Source organism: Moschus berezovskii, chromosome 7, assembly GCF_049115385.1.
Source record: "Moschus berezovskii isolate FMDL1 chromosome 7, NW_MosBer_1.0, whole genome shotgun sequence".
Lineage (NCBI taxonomy): Eukaryota > Metazoa > Chordata > Mammalia > Artiodactyla > Moschidae > Moschus > Moschus berezovskii.
The window spans coordinates 38,008,552-38,015,194 of NC_142466.1; positions in this window are offsets into that span (position 1 = coordinate 38,008,552).

Sequence of the window (6,643 nt, forward strand, 5' to 3'; positions counted from 1 at the left end):
TTCAATTTTCTTGAATTTACTAAGGTTTGATTTGTAACCCAAGATGTGGTCTATTGTGGAGAATGTTCCACGTGCACTTGAAAAGACATTGTATTCTTTTGCATTTGGATGGAATGTCCTGAAAGTATCAGTGAGATCCATCTCATTTGATGTATCATTTAAGAGTTGTATTTCCTTATTAATTTTCTGTTTTGATGATCTGTCCATTGGTGTGAGTGGGGTGTTAAGGTCTCCTACTATTATTGTGTTACTGTCAATTTCTCCTTTTATGTCTGTCAGTGTTTGTCTTCTGTATTGAGGTGCTCCTATGTTGGATGCATCATTTTAGTTCAGTTCAGTCACTCAGTCGTGTCCGACTCTTTGCAACCCCATGAATCACAGCACGTCAGGCCTTCCTGTCCATCACCATTGCATGAGGTGGCCAAAGTATTGGGTGCATAGATATTCACAATTGTTATGTCTTTCTCTTGGATTGATCCCTTGATCATTATGTTGTGTCCTTACTTATCTCTTGTAGTATTCTTTATTTTAAAGACTATTTTGTCTGATATGAGGATTGTTACTCCAGCTTTCTTTTACTTCCCTTTTGCATGGAATATATTTTTTCTTCCTCTCACTTTCAGTCTATATGTGTCTTTAGGTCTGAAGTGGGTTTCTTGCAGACAGCATATACATGGGTTTTGTTTTTGTATCCATTCAACCCATCTGTGTTTTCTGGTTGGAGCATTTAATCCATTTACATTTAAAGTAATTATTGATATGTATGTTCCTATTGCCATTTTCTTAATTGTTTGGGGTTGATTTTGTAGATCTTTTTTCTTCTCATATTTCTTGACATTATAAGTCCAATTAACTTTTGTTGTAAAACTGATTTGGTGGAACTGAATTCTCTTCACTTTTGCTTATCTGAAAAGCTTTTGATTTCTCCATCAATTTTGAATGAGATCCTTGCCAGGTACAGTAATCTTGGTTATAGATTTTTCCCTTTCAGTACTTTAAATATATCCTGCCATTCACTTCTTGCCTGCAGAGTTTCTGCTGAAAGATTAGCATTAAGCATATGAGGTTTCCCTTTTACGTTACTTGTTGCTTTTCCTTTGCTGCTTTTAATATTCTTTCTTTGTGTTTATTCTTTGTTAGTTTGATTAGTATGTGTCTTGGTGTGTTTCTTCTTGGGTTTATCCTGTATGGGACTCTTTGTGCCTCTTGGACTTGATTGACTATTTCCTTTTCCATGTTGGGGAAATTTTCAACTATAATCTCTTTAAAAATTTTCTCATACTCTTTCTTTTTCTCTTCTTCTTGGACCACTATAGTTGGAATGTTGGTACATTTGATTTTGTCCCAGAAATCTCTGAGACTATCCTCAGTTCTTTTCATTCTTTTTACTTTATTCTGTTCTTCAGAAGTTATTTCCACCATTTTATCTTCCAGCTCACTGATTCATTCATCTGCTTCAGATATTCTGCTAGTGATTTCTTCCAGAAAAGTTTTAATTTCAATAATTGTGTTTTTTGTCTCTGTATGTTTATTCTTTAATTCTTCTAGGTCTTTGTTAACTGATTCCTGCATTTTCTCCATTCTGTTTTCAAGGTTTTTGATCATCTTTACTATCATTATTCTGAATTCTTTTTCAGGTAGTTTGCCTGTTTATTCTTCATTTATTTGGACTTCTGTGTTTCTAGTTTGTTTCTTCATTTGTGCAGTATTTCTCTGCCTTTTCATTATTTTTTTTTTAAACTTATTGTGTTTGAGGTATCCTTTTCCCAGGCTTCAAGGTTGAATTCTTTCTTCCTTTTGGTTTCTGCCCTCTATGGTTGGTCCACTGGTTTGTGTAAGCCTCTTATAGGGTGAGATTTGTGCTGAGTTTTTGCTTATTTGTTTGTTTGTTTTCCCTCTGATGGACAAGGCTGAGTGAGGTGGTAATCCTGTCTGCTGATGATTTGGTTTGTATTTTTGTTTTATTTGTTGTTTAGATGAGTTGTCCTGCACAGGGTGCTACTGGTGGTTGGGTGATGCCAGGTCTTGTATTCAAGTGGGTTCCTTTGTGTGAGTTCTAACTATTTGATACTCCCCAGGTTAGTTCTCTGGTAGTAGAGGGTCTTGGAACCAGTGCTCCCACTCTAAAGGCTCAGGGCTTGATCTCTGGTAGGGAAAAAAGATTGCAAAGTGGTTTGTTATGGCATTAAGTGAGATTAAAACAAATACCCAAAAAGGAGAAACCAAAGATGAACCCAAGACAAATGGCTGTTACAAAATCAGGCAAATAATAATTAAAATAATGGAATATACACATATACATATACACTCATAAGCAATGTCAAAAGCATCCAATAAAAATAAAGTACAGTAGAGTGACCCAGCAAACAAAGGAAATAAAAATTTATATTTACCAGTTAAGAATAAAACTAATGAAAGCACAAATTGTAAAACAGAATTAAAGCAAGGTTGCCAAGGGGAATAAAGCAATGAAAACCAAACTAACAAATATGTGGAGAGGAAAGGAAAGAAAGAAAGAATAGATATGCAAAGTTAAATAGAAGTAGATGAAGAAGATTTATATACATTAAAGATTAACTGCAAGGGGAAAATAACTGTAGTAAGGTCAAACAAAGGAATAAATGTAGAAAAAATATAATAGGTTTAAAAAATTAAAATTAAAAAAAGAGAGAAAAAAAAGAAGGAAAACCACAGAACTGCAAAAGACCAATGTAGAGAAAGAGGTTTATAGCAACAACAAAAAATGTGACTGAGAAAAAAAAGCACAAACGCTTAATTAGATTTCATAGTGCCAATAAAATTGACAACTACAATGCGGGGATGGGGGTGGGGCAGAAGGGAGAAAAAAGAGGAAAAAAAAAATCCAAAAGGATCTACGGAACAAATCAGAACGTAAGAATAATAATTTTTTTTTTTTTTTGAGTCACTGTTGTCACAATTCCTTTCCCTCGCTGGGAGTCACAGTCCACCTCACCTCCCTAGGATGCCCTCCAACACTGTGCTGATCTCTGGACCTGCTGTTGGGGCAGCTTAGATTCTAATCTTGTCCTACTCCTGTGTTTTCTTGCTTCCAATGTCCACAGCTATCAGAACCAGCTTCAGTTCAGTTCAGTTCAGTTCAGTCGCTCAGTCGTGTCTGATTCTTCGCAACCCCATGAATCCTCCCTCTCCATCACCAACTCCCAGAGTTCACTCAAACTCATGTCCATTGAGTCGGTGATGCCATCCATCCATCTCATTCTCTGCCGTCCCCGTCTCCTCCCGCCCCCAATCCCTCCCAGCATCAGAGTCTTTTCCAGTGAGTCAACTCGTCGCATGAGGTGGCCAAAGTACTGGAGTTTCAGTTTTAGCATCAGTCCTTCCAATGAACACCCAGTATTAATCTCCTCTAGAATGGACTGGTTGGATCTCCTTGCAGTCCAAGGGACTTTCAAGAGTCTTCTCCAACACCACAGTTCAAAAGCTTAAAAACCTGCATTTTCTTTTTGGGGGAGCTCTCAATGATCTTTTATATATTCCATAGACACAGAGTCTGCCTAGTTGATTGTGTGGATTTAATCTGCATTTTGTACAACTGTTGGGAGGGTTTTGGGTCTTCTTCCTTAGCCACACTGCCCCTGTGTTTCAATTGTGGTTTTATTTCTACCTCTGCATGTGGATCATCCACTGGGGTTTGCCCCTGAGGCTGCATTGGAGGACTTGGGTTTGCCCTTGTGAGGGCCAGGTGTTGAGGTGGTGCAGCTGCTTGGGTTGCAGGGGTTCTGGCAGCACCAGGTACTCAGGAGGATTGGTGGGTTGGGTAACAGGAAATACAGTGCTCTAGAAGGGTATGGCAACCAATATTGGCTAATATGCTCCAATATTCTTGCCTGGAGAAACTCCCCTCTGGCAGAGAAGCCTGGCAGGCCACAGTCCACAGGGTTGCAAAGGTCACAAATGTGGCACAAGACTTTTTTGGCCTGTGGCAGCTCTGCCCCAGTGAGAGTTGAGCATGAATGTGTCACAGCTACTTAGCTTGTGGGGACCCTGGTAGCACCACGTGTGCAGGGACATGGACTGCCTCTGACACAGGAGTTATGGCCCTATCAGAGTCTTTTTTGAGCTTCTTGTAGCTGGCTATCAGAAGGCCTCTTTGGTCAGTCTTTCTCTGTAGCTCCACCCATTCAGGCACTTAGAGGGCTCCCTTTCCTGGGGTGCTTCTCTGTTGTTCGGCATATCAAACATATAGAAGGGCCCCTCTTGCTGGCATCCTGCTCTATAGATTTGCACTTCAGGCACTTAAAGGGGGCACCCTGGGTGGGGTCCTACTCTGTAGTTTAGTGTATCAGGGGTTTGATGGGACAGCCTCTCTATTGTTCTGCTGCCGGATGCTGACGGTTGGGGAGAGAGGCTATGGTGATGACTCTACCCCCTCCATGTGACTCAGCAGTATCACCTTGCTTCTGTGGCTGCCCGGCTTTCCTCCACAGGCATTTCCACCACAATCTCATCCCTCACATCCTTTCAATCCGTCTGTCTGCAGTCAATAGCAGCCCTCACCCTCAGATTGCTTCACAATCCCTAAACTCTAGCTCCCAGCCTCGGTGCCTTTTAGGGGACCTAGGTCCCTGTCTGGGGTATGTATGACTGTGGCAAGAACTATCTGATTCTCATTTCATTTAGGCTGCCATAGATCAGTTGTTTCCCTCTCAGCCTCTTCTGACTCAGACAATTACCCCAATGTGGGGATTGGACCCCTGTTTTTGTTCCTCCACCTGCCGAAGGCAGGTCCAGTCCTACTGACACTCCTGTTTTTCCCCCTAGTTCTTTCATCTTACTGAGATTTGCATGGTTCTGATTATTCTTTTCCTCTGGTCAGGTACTGCTGTTTGCCCTCAGCTGGTGTTTTGCATGTACTTCTGTGTCTGATGGTGTATTCCTGATGTATCCCTGGAGAGAGATATGCTCCACGCCCACCTACTCCTCCTCCATCGTGTTCTCCCGGTCCTGTTATATTTTTCACAGTGTGGAATCACACCTTACAGTCACCATTACGAGCCAGCTGGTAATGGGAACTAGGGATGATAGGAGCATTTGAAGGGACAGAGGGCCTAAGCTTCTAACTTCTTAGGTTCAACTCTGAAGGATCTTTCTATAGAAAATTATTATATGTCAGGCATTCATTTCTAAAGGGATGATACACTTCAGATGCATCATGGGTTTAGTTGACTTGTTAAGAAGTACATTTCTAATATATATGGTGGGAATAAAGTATATTATCTCTAGAATACAAGGTGAATCTTAACTGTAAGAAATAAATCAGCTAAAATCATTGTGGGTTGGATGAGATCAGCCAAATGAAAATACAGCTCAGTATCAATATGTAAAATTTTGTGTAGCCAAGGAGGGGCACTGAACAGGATTAAAGAATAGCTTTATTATTATATGTAAGTTGTAAGCCTTTGAAATGTATTATATCCTGCCTTAAAAAAGGGAAAATAAAAGAGGAAAGACTAAAGAACCACACATTAAACGAAAAGAAGGATAAAAGAAGAAAGAATGAAGTGACAGTGGAAGGGAATTGATCAACTCGGAGAAAAGACAAGGGCATAAAAATATAGGAAGACAGATGGGCAGTGTTTCTTCAGCACTGCCTAGGTGATAGAATGTTCCAATGTACCTTTCTAATATCCTGTTCTTATGATCCAAATTGTTCATTCCAACAGTCGCTATACATCAGCTTAACAAAGTGTGGTAACCCCCATCTTTAAGGTCAGTCAGCTTCCTACGTTTGTTCTGATTTCACTCGCTTTTGAACCTCAATTTACCCTGATTTCTCTTGCTGAATTAAATTGAGAAAACTAGGACTTTTGCATCTGATAAATATATTTTTCATTGTAAATTGTGCCACTTGTTTTTAGTGAGTTCAGTGGTTGACAGACATCCCCGAGAAGCGACCAGCATTGTGTCTACTGAATCAGTATGCTAGGGCCAAACTCTAGATTATGGTGATTTGACCAATGTCCTGGTTCCAGCTTTCCAGTCCGACCTCTGCCTTCATTATATTTTGATTATGAGTGAGATTTCTGTATTGTAGCTTATTATTATTGTAGTAATTAACATCATAAAGTTAAAAGGTTAGCATTAACTAAAAGCGCACTGAGTGTAGGTGTACTATAATGTCCTTTATCTTCGTTCTTATTTGAATTTCATACAACCTTATTAAGTGGTATTGTAATCTTCAAAGAATGATCTTCTGGATTACAAAGTTGTTTTCATCAGTCAGGTTTCAGGATTTACATGGAACCATAGGTGGCAAAAGAGATAGATGCCTGCCTTCTTAACCTGATATGAAAAATCAACTCTCATCACTGTTCTGATTGACGTCACTTCTAAATTGCTCTCACATCTAAGAGGCCAGAACTATTCCCCATTTTACAGAAGAGAAAAATAAGACCCAGAATGTCAAAATTCTAAACTAAACTTGTTCATGTTAAAAAATCTAATTAGTGGGACTTCCCTAGTAGCTCAGTTGGTAAAGAATCTTCCTGCCACTCAGGAGACCACAGTTCAATTCCAGGGTCAGGAAGACCCCCTGGAGAAGGGATAGGCTACCCACTCCAGTCTTCTTGGTCTTCCCTCGTTGCTCAGATGGTAAAGAATC